The sequence below is a fragment of the Ostrea edulis genome, chromosome 5 (assembly GCF_947568905.1).
Source record: "Ostrea edulis chromosome 5, xbOstEdul1.1, whole genome shotgun sequence".
Taxonomy (NCBI): domain Eukaryota; kingdom Metazoa; phylum Mollusca; class Bivalvia; order Ostreida; family Ostreidae; genus Ostrea; species Ostrea edulis.
The window spans coordinates 64,024,144-64,038,597 of record NC_079168.1 but is presented as its reverse complement, the minus strand read 5'-3'; the positions used below and the strand labels follow the sequence as shown (position 1 = coordinate 64,038,597).

Genomic DNA, 14,454 nt, shown 5'->3' with positions numbered 1-14,454 from the left:
ATCACCGCTACACCAGACCTAAGTAAAAAAATGAATCACATGTAAAATGTTCATTACTTCTGAAGTGAAATTCTTAATTTGTAGACACTAATAATTTGATGAAAAAACATTGAATAATTTTATTTTGGAATGATTGACTTGTCAATCCTATCATCACGGCATTCAGATTTTGACTCAATACTAGCTGTAAATTCAAAAATAAAAGAACAAATATTTAACATATTTGTGATTAAATACATACAACTTAATGGAATCAGAGTGAATCTGAAGCAATAAACCCGTCAGATCAGCAGAAAATGTCGATTCATGAATCATTGTCATCCTGTCAGTAATTCCTGCTCGTAATTTTTTATGTACATTGACCTCGGAGGTCACCAGTTCAGAAAAAAAGCGAAAGGGAGGCACTGAGCACGTAGTAGATTTGTAAACAATTTGACATGCCAATTGTATAGGAAATCGCTACCAAAATTTCATTTGATTTGCACATTTGCGTAATTATTACTTTCTTACACTTATGGTACTTCTTGTCATTCATGAAATGATGGAATATTTTAAACAAACGAAACGTGCAGTTATTCACGTCGTTTTCCATCCTTGTATATGACGTCAGTCTCATCAACCCGACTATGTTCGGCAATCATCGTTCCCATGTCCGTGTATACGACGCAATGGCGGTTTATACGAAATGCTCACTGTAGGTATGCTCTCAAACAATATTCCCTTCTTTATTTTGCTGAATTTTTCTTCAGATCTTGGTGATTATATCAGTTATGCCGATAGGAGTTAATTGATGCATAACTGGATAGTTGAAAAAATGCGTCAGTTACAGCTCGTATTGCTTTAGGATGTTTCATGATCTGTCTAAAGGAGTGGAAAGATGTCATTGCGACCTTGAATAATAAATTGGTGATTTCCCAAAAGGTCCAAGTAGTTATTTTTAAATAGTTGAATGTTTTTGTTGAGTTCAGATTTTCATCAACATGCACAAGAACACCAATACCATCGTATGAAATACATCCCCAATCATGAAACTTAATTACAAATAGTAGGACTTCTCTTCTCAAAGGATTTTCTCCGAAAACTTAAACACTATTTTATATATAAAAATGTTCGTTTATTCCCTAAGAAAATAACTTTCTGCCGATGTTTTGACTACCACTGTCTTTTTCGTCGGCTTCACAAAATTAAGAATTATCAGTTGACTTTTGATATTCATAGTTTTCTGACTTTTCCCCTGTTTGTGTCCTTCCTAATGTAATCACATTCAACAGTTCTCCTGTACACTTATGTTTCTTCCTTTATACTAGATATTGATGTAATACCTTGAAGAAGTTGTATGCGATTTGATTTTAAGAAAACGATAAATTAAATCTTCCAATACTCATCTCTATGGCAATTCAAACTTTGCAATATTTGATCTTTTTCATTTGTATTGTATAATTTTCCATTTGTATTCTATATTTTCCATTTGCATTGTATATTTTTCCATTTGTATTCTATATTTTCCATTTGTATTGTATAATTTTCCATTTGCATTCTATATTTTCCGTTTGCATTGCATAAATTTTCATTTGTATTGTATAATTTCCATTTGTATTTTATAATTTTTCATTTGTATTCTAAAATTTTTCATTTGTATTCTATATTTTCCATTTGTATTGTATAATTTTTCATTTGTATTCTATATTTTCCATTTGTATTGTATGATTTTTCATTTGTATTGTATCCCAGGGATTGTTTATTTTGATTTGTTACGAAGGATTTCATTAGTTAACGTTGCTTTGAGAATTGTTTACTGATGCAGACGTGCTTAGCGCACAAGGCCGTAGTAATGAGGGTTCTTTAACGTGCCAACATCTGCCGCAACATAGGATATCTGTTTTTAAGGTTATATCGGAAAGACCTGTGATTCTCACTTTTACATGTACATGCCGATTGCTTGGCAAAGGAGCAATCACTACCTATGTTGATGTCTTAGGTTTGATGCGGTAATGGCAGGAGCGGGGCTCGAACTCACGACCTCCCGCCCACAAACCAAGCGATATATCACTGAGCTACCGCAACCAGGTCCACGCGGGACTAGTTATATTTGAAAATACGTAGCTAGCAATGGTGAATCCACCCACCCCCCACCCCCCCCCCCCCAACATGATCTAGTTTTTAAAGAACTGACCAGAAAAGCATGCACATTTTAATAAGTCAGAATTCAGTAGATTCAGGGGACTTGGACCCTTGGGTCCCCACTGGTTCCCCACCAATTGTTAACATCGAGTTTGGTTTGTTACAACTATTCATTGAATTAATCTGGAGTTATCGTTTATCGAATTTGGTAATGCTTGAGATGTCGAAGAGGTCAAGTTCAGGAGCCACATTTCGTAGAAATGTACTGTATTTACTAATTGCAATGGCGTGACCCCCCCCCCCCCATTAATTGCTTTAATGCGTCTATTGTAACAAGCACATTCAAACTAGTCACTGGCTGATCTGGATAATTCTGAACGAAAGGATGCAGTAACCTGCTGGATGTCTGGGGACTGTTGTAAGACCCCTGGTGAGTCCAGGGCAAAGCTTTGGTGGTTGGTGTGGGGTGCAGGGGGGAGATCAAAGTCCCCTGAAGCAAGCGCGTTCTGACAAAATAAAACGTACATTCATGTTTTTTTCGGCATTTCTATACAAAATAAACAAAATATCCTATTTGTGAAAGGAGAGGGGTCCCCCGGCGCAAGATTCGTCATTGCTAGCTACATACATGTACCTGTTTGTTCAACTAGTCCTATATGGAACCGGTCGCGGTAGCTCAGAGATATACCCGTAGACGTAAATATAGCGAATACTTCGCCAAACACATGAGAATCACTGATAATGTGACCTGTGTTGCGACTGTCGTTGGCACGTTGAAGACCCCCCCTCCTGCTACGCCACTTGCGCTAAGCATAGTAAGTCTCTTTGTGGTACGCCACCGCCCTACAACTGGTGACGACTTAATATAAGTGGGACCTAAACTAATGAAATGCTTCGTAACAGATCAAAATAAACAATCCCTCGGATACAATACAAATGAAAAAATTGGCAATGTAAATGGAAATAATACAAAGCAAACGAAAAAATATATACATATAATACAAAAGAAAACTATAGAATACAAATGGTAAAGTATACAATATAAATAGAAAATATAGAATACGAATTTTTTTTAAAAAAATGACAATGCAAATGGAAATTATACAAAGCAAATGAAATTTTTTTTAGAATTCAAATGGAAAATATAGAATACAAATGGAAAATTATACAATACAAATGGAAAATTATACAATACAAATGAAAAAGATCAAATATTGCAACGTTTGACGTGCCATACATATCATCCTTCCACTCACATGCATTTGATAATCAGGCCACATTTTAAAAAAATGTTGGTTTGCCATAGCCCGAGGGTCATAAAAAAATATTGGGTCAGTCGGTAGGGATTTTATTTTTATATTTTGTGTTCTTTTGATGAATTAACCCTATAACAGTGAATTACTTGCAGAACTGTCAGAAACCTCTCTAAAAAGTGCAGTTTTAACTTCATGGACAGGAGTAGTTTGTGTATGGCTCATATATCATTTTGTTATTCTGATATGTTACTTGTTTTGTGGGTGTTTGTTTTCCAGGTCTTGAATATGTCCATTGTTTTTTTCAAATTTGTCTCGAGTCTTGGTTGCCATGATTTTACTCTCAATGGCCAATGTAACATGCATGTAGTATGCAACTAAAACTTGGTAGCATTGTTGTTGTTCTAAAACATTATTCGTATAAACTCAACACAATTTCATGTTCAATGATGTTGGTCAAACGATTTCCGATACATTAAATCCGTGCTCCGCGGTACCTCGAATTACCGAAATGCCCTTTAGAACTAACGAAATTCCCCTTTGAATCAATTTTTTAAAAGTTAAATTGAAAGATTAGGGATTGATTCAATGTGTAAAATACCGTCTCTGAAGAAAAAAATAATATAATTTTTTTAATAAAAAAAGAGTCTTGTTTTATTAGAATTTGTGTTAATCTAAGGAAGGTAACTCATGTTATTTTTCTTTCATTTAGAAGAATGTGTTCAACCATTATTTCCTAATCATTATATATATACATTGCTTAAGTTGAATTAAATCAACATTCATATATATTTTTCAATTCAAACAAATATTGTATAGGGAAAAAATCTCATGCTGCCCCTTGAGTTCCCTTGATTAAGAAAATAAAAATATGTTATGCATAAATTTTGCTAGAGTTATCTTTCTTTGAAGAATTCCCTAAATTTACAATCACAAATTGTTTTAAAAACGTTTTTATCATAAAAGATTAACATATATAAACTTAATATGCATTAATGTATATACTTAGAGGGGAATTTCGACACCTTTAGGTGGTATTTCGAAAACTAATTCCTGGGGGGATTTCGGTAAATTATCGAATGATGCCTCGTCGGATAGATAACCAGTATGCCATGTGCCGAATCGATCATTTGAGCGCTTAAAATTACGGCGATTTACAAAACGCTGCAATGAACAAAACTAAAAAAAATAAAACAAAACGCATCTTCACAAGTCAAGGGCTATTGATTAGTTACCTCGTTATAAAATAAAAACAACACGCAATGTTCTTGATGTTAAGAAAAGTACCCCACGAAGATCATTGTTTACTTTCTGTTTTTACTCTTTCCAAACTTGCATCTTAAACGAGGAATCTCATTGGATGATTTAATTTTAGCTTATTGCGTCATCCCCTCCCAAACCCATGTTTTGAATGGTGACTGATGCGAGCATGGTGCGAGGTAACGAATCAATAACCGTTGACTTGTGAAGATGAACCAAACTTGGATAGGAACTTGAAAGAAAAACAGAAGTCGGAAAATCGAGTGGAAAAAAAAAACATGGCCGAAATTATGTCATTAAAAACTGTCCAGTCGGGGGGTTAAAAATGGGTCGGTCGCGCAATGGCAAACAAACTCCTTTTTAATTCTGGCCTCATAAGTTATTCTTTCTACACCTTCCTTTCGATGAAATTTCTTTAAATATGTCCTAAACTACCACGGTATATTCATATGAGAAAAAAGTACCGATTCATTCCCCATACAATCTAATTAAAATTAGATCCTTTGATCCGCTCACGTATATCACTACACAAGAAATCACTACACAAGAAACCGCATACAGAGGTCAAATCTAGTAATCTAGTGACCTTTAAATCATGCATTTTTATCCATATATTCATCCAATCAGAGAACGTTTAATATTTTCGTTTGGTAAACGAAAAGTTCAGGAAAACAACAAATATGAGGACGAATATTGGCGCACGTTATAAGTTTGGAAAGATTGCAAGATTCAAACTTTAAAAGAGGAACAGAAAGATGTGTTAATAGCTGAATAATGAAGACTGTATGGTAGTTTTTCCTACCCTCCTCGCGTTGCGATAAATTAATCACTTGTTGAATTACATCAATATTTCCCTCTGTAAGTTTTAATTTATATAACTTCTTGATTTGGGAGTTCCCTCCACTGTCCGTCTCCCTTACAACAAATGAAAATCAACACAAACAACAAATATTTGTCAAACTATATACTTTTTCAGGTGTCCACGGCGTGTCTGACCTTGTGTACTGATACACGTGAGCGGATCAAAGGTTAATTAGATTGTTTCCAATAGACTTCAATACTAGCCTTTGGTCCTCTCACTAATTAACTATATTAGTTTGAGACAAATTACCGCCAATATTTCAAAGCTCATTCCAAGTGCTTATAAAAAATGACAAAAATATATATTGGGTTTCGTTGCTTTTATGGGTCATATTTGTATTTTTACAACACAACAATCTGCAGTAAATTACACCCTTTATTTCAAACACATCCCTACATTGTAACATAGTAGTTTTCTGTAATTTCTTGATTTTGTGAAATAACTTTTCATCTTGACATTTAAACTTCTGTGATAATTAGCCAATCACGCAACACCTAGACATTTATACATCTGCTCAATGTCGGGTAAAGTGCGTTCGAGTTACGCATCCGGGGCTTTGCTACTCTAATTTCGTTTCACTCCCAAACAGTTCCCTGAAGATTACATACAACAATTATTTCACATCCCTGATATCATGCTCCTGTGTTTACTACATTACTGGTCCGCAATAATCAAACTACCGGAGAACGGTTAGCATGCTTCCAGAGAATTTAAACGAAATCCTTTGTCTGAATTTCTGATATTGAAGTAAAATTGTAATACAGTTCATGTACAGATCAGTCAAAAATCAGAAATGATTATTGTGATATTTTACTGAATGACCAGACCAATAACATCTCTTTCCAGGAACATGGGTGTATTTTTTCTATCAATTAATGCCATAAATACATTTTCTATAAATCTCTTAAATCATAAATTATTTTAAAGGTATACGGATGTATAGCATGAAACCAAATATTTCTGAATTTTTCATTCTATATTCGGTCACTGTGACCTTGACCTTTGACCTTTTTTCTCCAAAACCAATAGGGGTCTTCCTTACCTGGTACCCAACAATATATCAAAGTTTCATTTGATTTGGATTTAAACTTTCTGAGTTATCATCCGGAAACCAAATATTTCTGAAATTTTCATTCTATATTCGGTCACTGTGACCTTGACCTTTGACCTTTTTTCTCCAAAATCAATAGGGGGTCTTCCTTACCTAGTACCAACAATAAATTACAGTTTCATTTGATTTGGATTTAAACTTTCTGAGTTATCATCCGGAAACCTAATTTTTCTGAAATTTTAATTCTATTTTCGGTCACTGTGACCTTGACCTTTGACAATTTTTCTCCAAAATCAATAGGGGTCTTCCTTACCTGGTTTCCAACAATATCTCAAAGTTTCATTTGATTAGATTGTAAACTTTTCGAGTTATCATCCGGAAACCAATTGTCGACGCCCGCCCGCATCACCTTCGTTGCAACTCGGCTAAAAACTTGTCTGTAAAAACACGTTTTTTTTAATCAAATTGGGTGCATACAAAGTTTAAACGATCAGTATTGGTAAGCTCTATGTATGCGGATAGCGATCGGAACAGAATTTGATTAAGATACATTCAATATCATTTTATATCTTTCTTAATTGTGTGCCACCCACACCAACATTGTCGTGATATCTTATTGCTTATCACACCGTGTTTCACCGTGAATTTATATATACATGCATATATGTATATATATCTTTTTTAATCCTGAGTAGGACACTGTGTATCTTTAATTAAATTGGTAACCGTATTTTAGCATTGTTGTTCTCTAGACTTTTTTTCTGTGGAGAAAGGGGGGGGGGGGTAAACCAACAAGGAGTCCAGCTACGTGTTATATACTTTGGAGTGGTGACAAAAGTGAGTGTTTGTTTTTATTTTTTCCAATTTATATTTAATCGATTTCCAACTTTTTTCCAAAATTTAATCTGGTGTCACTTTTGGTTCAATTTTGAGGAAATTTACAAATGGATGCAGAATTTCGTACATTTAATTTTTCACCTATCCATTTCAGAAATGAGTTTATATTGATTTAGCATGAAACATTTCGGCTCTCAGCTTACTAAGGATATATAGTAGTGACGAGTTCTGAAATTTTATACTTGTGTTTCAAATGTCATTTCTTAGGATGGATGGTCTGAAAATTATTTCAATATTATGAGAAGAAAGTGTAAGGAATTCTGCAAGTCAATAAAAATTTCCTCAATTCAATATTAGTCCAAAAATGACATCAAGAAAAGTTTTTGAAAAAAGTTGAATTTCAATAAAATAATGAGGATATATTGAAAAAATAAAAAAATTACTCATTTTGTCACCACTCTGTACTGTAGGCTACAGTATAGCTCTCTGATAGAAAATATGGAATGGGGGACCCTTTTATTATCAGAGAGTTTTTTACGGTAAGAATTTCATATAGTCATCACTGATTCTTATCATTTGCTTGCAAAATAAATTGTTAGATCTCATGATAGTAAGAAATGCATACATTTTGACAGTTCTTACCTTTTCCATTTCTTTCATTTTTTATTGTTTGGTTTTGTGTGCAAGTTTGCAATTTTTATCACCACATTTAGAAGTAAATTCTTACACAAATATGCCCGGGAGACACTGTGTCAGTGGATGTAATAATGGTGACAATAAATTGAAAAAGAATGCTGGAGTGGAAGGACCAGTGACAAAAATATACCCTACATTCTGGATTTATGGATCTTTTAGAGCCATTTGACTGCATAATGGCAGACAAAGGTTTCAGTACATTATTCCAAGATTTCACACTTCTTCATGCCACTTTGTTGACCCCTCTTGGCAGGCATGGGGGTAAGTTATATCAGTTATAAAATCTGGTGGTCAAGGAGACATTCCTTGTTTTTCGTCGCCCCCCCCCCCCCCTCCACTTATCAAAAATTAACAAAGGATCAGGCAATATACAACTTCACCAACTCTTAAATTTTTTTGTAGGAATCTAACTTCGATTTCTCTAGTTCTACAGCTGTAGGCATATGCAGTTTACTTGCGGCAAAAGCGAGAGCTATAAGTTCTTATCGACAGTCCTCTGCTGCTCAGAAATGAACGCAACGCCTTTATTTTCCAATGAGAGAAATCATCCAGATTACAAGTCTGATCGCCAGTATCCATTTTGTTTAAAGATATATCTATATATTATATACCAAAATTAAAAAATGCCAATAAAAATTGTTTACGTTAACACGCTATCCCCGATTGACCTTTGACATGCATATATAATTAGCTGTAACAACATGGCGATCTCGTACGTGCAATAGGACTATTCCGTCGATTCAAACAACAAAACGTAGAGATAAAATACACCCAAATCAAATTAATTGCGATTTATGTATGAATAGGGATGGGTACGATTTGAATAGTTTTCAAAATAGTTTCCTTAATTAACCCGAGGAATATAATGCCAGTCAACGTAAACGGTACATTGTGAAGTCACATCTAACTGATGTGTTTTCTTTCAAATCAAACAATCGCAGCCGTTTTCCTTGAATTGTAAACACCGACGGTTTCAAAACCGACGCGCTGATTGGCTGACATAAAGGTCATCTGAACATGACCCCTAATCGGGTTATGTCAGATCTACTTACGCAGAGTAAACGGCGCGGATCTAAGAAGTCTGATTTTAATTAGATTGTCACTTTTTAGCTAACCTGAGCTAAAAACTCAAGTGAGGTATTCTAATCACCCGTATTCCGGCGTCTGTCCGTCCGTCTGTCCCTCCGTCTGTAAACTTTTAACATTTTTGACTTCTTCTCAAAAACCACTAGGCCAACTTCAACCAAAGTTGGCACAAACATCCTTAGGTAAAGGGAATTCTAAATTGTTAAAATACAGGGCCAGGCCACCGTCCAAGGGGAGATAATCAAGAAAAGGTAAAATTAGGGTAGGGTCATTAAAAAATCTTCTTCTCAAGAACCACTGGGCCAGAAAAGATGAAATTTATAGATAAGCTTTATTAGGTAGTGCAGATTCTAAATTGTTAAAATCATGGCCCCTGGGGGTTGGATGGGGCCACCATAGGGGATCAAAGTTTTACATACAAATATATAGGGAAAATCTTTAAAAATCTTCTTCCCAAGAACCAATGAGGCAGAAAACCTGAGATTTATATGAAAGCTTCCTGATATAGTGCAGATTCTAAATTGTAAAAATCGTGGCCACCGGGGGTCGGATGGGGCCACAATAGGGGATCAAAGTTTTAAATACAAATATATAGGAATAATCTTTAAAAATCTTCTTCCCAAGAACCACAGAGCCAGAAAAGCTGAAATTCAAATGAAAGCTTCCTGATATAGTGCAAATTCTAAATTGTTAAAATCATGGTCCACGGGGGTCGGATGGGGCCACAATAGGGGTCAAAGTTTATATATATATATATATATATATATATATATATATATAGTGCAGATTCAAGTTTGTTAAAATTATGGAGCCCGGGGATCGGATGGAGCCACAAGGGGGGATCAAAGTTTTACATACAAATATATAGGAAAAATCTTTAAAAATCTTCTTCTTAAGAACCACTGAGCCAGAAAAGCTGAGTTTTATATGAAAGCTTCCTGATATAGTGCAGATTCTAAATTGTTAAAATCATGGCCTCCGGGGGTCGGATGGGGCCACAATAGGGGATCAAAGTTTTACATACAAATACATAGGAAAAATCTTTAAAAATCTTCTTCTCAAGAACCATTGGGCCAAAGAAGTTCACATTTACATGAAAGCTTTCTGACATAGTGTATATTCAAGTTTGCAAAAACCATGGCCTCCAAGGGTAGGTTTGGGGCCATAATAGGGACTACGGTTTTACATGCAAATATATATGGAAAGTCTTCTGATATGGACCAAGGTGACTCAGGTGAGCGATGTGGCCCATGGGCCTCTTGTTGTCAGTTAAAATATTTGAGAATTATTTTCTCTACATCATCACCGTCGAATATTGCCCCTGCAAAATTCAAGCGAGCTATCAATCGCACCTTCTCGGGCATTTCCGTAAGAGAGTTTTGGTACACAGATCATAGGTAGCGCTTTGACAAAGCATCCGGTTAGGTACATGTACATGTAGCGTACACGCCAACTGCTTACAATGGCATCTTCAACCAAGGTTTTACGTGAAGATTCTTCATCTATTTCAGATATTCTTTGGAGGAACAATAGTATTGCTGCTTTTATTACCGTTAACACATGGAACTGTTATCCTACCCAGAGGTTTAGACAGAAAACCGTTAGATGAGGAGAAGAGCTTGGTGGCTAACATGACCTACTGGATACAGAACACAACAATGAAGATGTATATATCTTCGCACCTGCTTCTTTGTCCAGATCAGGATATGTGTTTTGGAAACCAATTTCGTCGAAGCTATACATACCGAGAAAAAGTACGCAGCTGTTCATTTTGCAGCTGTACTGATGAATGTATTCGAATGAAGAATTGTTGTCCTTGGAGATCGTATGTACAGAGTCAAAACAGCATTCCCAGTTTTGTAACATACATGGACCATAGCTTTTCAACACCTTCACGTTATAATACTATTCCACTAGATTGTAAAAGACCCAGTGTCCATGATACTATGCGTCTCACGCAAAGCTACTTCATGATTTCGTCTTGTCCCGATCATTTCAACAATAATACATAAATTGTTCGAAGATGCGAAGGGACTGAACATGACAACGATTATCGCAGGTTCCAACCTGTCACTTCTTTAATCTCAAATGAAACCTTCAGAAATTTGGACTGTGCCTTATGTAATCAGGAACGTGTGGGCTCAGTTTTGGCGTGGGAACCAAAGCTTATGTGCGAAACAGCAGATGAAATTTTGCAGATAAACACGGAGGGAGAATTACAAAAACGACTATTTGCTTCACCACCTTTATGTCACATGGACTTTCTACCATTGTCGAACGTACTCCGAGATAGAGCTAAAAAGTGTACTCAAGAGGACAGAATGATTAAACAATGCATGTTTCGGACTGAATGGTGGGAATATGATGCAGATATTGAAAGAGGGTGTTACATGGATTACATTGATCCTTATACCTTTTGTTTGCCCAATAAGCTTCACTTTACTTATAAAAACGTATTTTGTGCCATGTGTAACGTCAAAAACTGGACCACAGACCTCATGACAGAATGCCCTGAAGAAAATATCATACACAACGGTATGCTGTCATTTTCGGCTTTGATTGATTTTAGTGGAGTTTACCCAAAGCAACATAATCAACAAAAAGAATGCCCCGATCAATACATATTTGACCCCTTAATGGTAAGTACACACATCCAATATCCTTGTGCAAGAGTTGCAAGCATCTTGAATTGATACCGCACATTTACTGAGAACTCTTACAGTAAAGGCCCAAGAGCAATACTTTACTAGTACATATCTAACTATAAGCCTAGTTTAAAATTATACATCTTTTAAACACTTTGGTTGTATATTATGTCTCTGACCATGACAAAGAATTCTCATTGGACATATTGTTGCGTTCAGAGTTTCACTATATTAGTTAGCACACTTACGAACTTACCGAAAGAGACATTGTAAATCTGCATACCTGATCAAGTAATGCATCACATTGCCATTACTCGTAATGCAAAAACGGTCCATTACACTGAAATTGACAGTCATTACATTACCCCAGGCCTGATATAGGGCATCCTATATTGTGTGGATTCAAGTTGGGTCATAATATGGGTGCAAATTTTTTCGTGGGAATAAAGAGATTAAATTGAAAAAAAAACTTTCTGAGTAACAGCAGACCTGGTTGACTCAGGTAAGCGTTATGGTCCATGGGCCTCTTGTATTTACTAGTATTTCTTGTTTTTCGTGTGAAATACCGCGTATTTCATAATAGCTGACTGTCGTAACATTTGTAAATTGTCTGGCATTTGATATTAATTTGAAATCGAACTAGAAAATGTTTTTCTTATCTCATTTCAGAAGAGATGTCAGTCAATTGTGTGCGAGTTCGGACTGAAATTCGTAAACTCTGAATGCGTTCCAATTCATAAAGAAGTTAATCAACATACCTACGAGGTTAACTTTATTATCAAACCCACATCGGAAAGTATAAATTTGAACTACAGTGCGATGGGAAGTGTAGCTGAATTTCTGAGGGAATTAACAGAAAATAATGACATATTTAAATATATGTGCTTTATCAACGTAATATCCAATACCACAGTCCTTGAAGTTATATCCGAATATTACATTGCCATGTATGTCCAACTGTTTGTCGAAGAATTACATGAACCCATGAAAATTATACAGAACTTAACTGAAACATTCCGATTTTCATCTTCCATCTTATCAAGACTTTTCACGATTGAAATTAGTAGTCAAACATTTCAAACAAATTATTACAACGTATTCACACTAAAGCACTTAAATTCATATCATGACCCTATGTCGCTAGAGTATTGGTACCAAGTAATTGAAATTCCTGGCAATGTTAAGTGCATAAAACAGTCTGCAAGATCGGTTGTTGCACCAGTAACTATGTGTCCAAGAGTAGTACTACACAAAAGTCAAACAAAAGTAGTCGTGTCCAACTTTATTCTCTGCCTAGTTGACTTTGATTTTTGCATTAAATCTGAGTATTTCAAGGAATCGTCCGACAAGACAAAGGTAGAGATATGCGTGGATCAATATTTACAAGGAGTAAATGCAGCGCTTTCCATCTCCTTGAAATCGTTTACTGAAGAGAAGATTTTGTCGATTATTTGTCTATCTCTGTCGTCTGTTGGATGTGTTGGGTCTGTGGTAACGTTCATCATATTTGATGAAGACAAGCGCCTGCATAGTTTGAATATCATATTCACGTCTATGACTTTGCTCCTTGCAAACGTTTTCTACTTATTAACTGGGTTTTCCTCTTTTTCTCCATTTCTCTGCCTGTCTGTTGGTGCTCTTACTCACTTCTTATGGTTGTCGGTCGTGACATGGATGACAATGTCTTGTTTTTCAATATTTAGGGCATTTACCTCCATTCGGTTTACAAAATCCGACAATCACTACGTCAAACAAAAGTTTTTCTGGAATATATTCTGCAGTCTTCTTATTCCATTCATAATGGTATCTGTGAATATATTGGTAAGTTATTTTATGTTCCATGATTACAATTATGGATATTCAAGGTACACTTGCTATATTTCGAAACCCTCGTTTATACTTTACACCTTTGCGATCCCTCTAGCTGCCATGATCATCCTCAATGTATTTATGGTTCTAATAACAATGCGGGAAATCCACACGAAAAAATCTTCTCCAGTCGTAAACGCCGACAATGACAGACGAATCCTTCTGATTTTCTGCAGGTTATCGACACTTACGGGAGGGGCATGGCTCTTCGGATTCCTCCACCAAATTTTCCACAGTCAATTGTTTTCGTATTTGCATATTCTCACTAACGGTTCACAAGGTTTGGTGATATTTTTTGCTTTTGCCGTCAAATTGATTGCAACGGGGTTTCGAAAGCGCAAACAAGACGGGCAAAAGAAGATCACATCATGAAGAGGATCGCATAATAAAATACGCCTAGCTAAGCGTAACGTCATGGTGGCGATACACATTATTTATATTTGAAGGTCACTTTCTGCGAGTAATTTCGTGAGTACTATATTGAAGGAGTAAAAAGCATTTCTATCTATGTTTTGATAGTTTCGCTTTACATGAATATATGCCCTATGTCAACATTTAGCCCTAGGTTGGTGTCTCTGGTAGTATTTCAGATATTTTAAAATGTAAACCGCAAAACAAACCTCGGCTAATCCTATTGAGTCAGTGCATCCCTCATCTAAGTAGCACACCGGCAATTGTCCATTCAAAACGAATTTAGTCAATTGTAGTTCCATATATTTAAAAGAAAAAAATTCTTGTTCGATTATTCTCATTTCCTCTTCTTCATTTGTACCC

The 14,454-nt window shown here is 35.6% G+C and overlaps 1 pseudogene; it reads left to right on the top strand.

Moving 5' to 3' along the window:
• The window catches only part of LOC130054985 (uncharacterized), a 52,901-nt pseudogene extending 38,849 nt beyond the window's left edge, over window positions 1-14,052 (top strand).
• The last annotated feature ends 402 nt before the right edge of the window (window positions 14,053-14,454 follow it).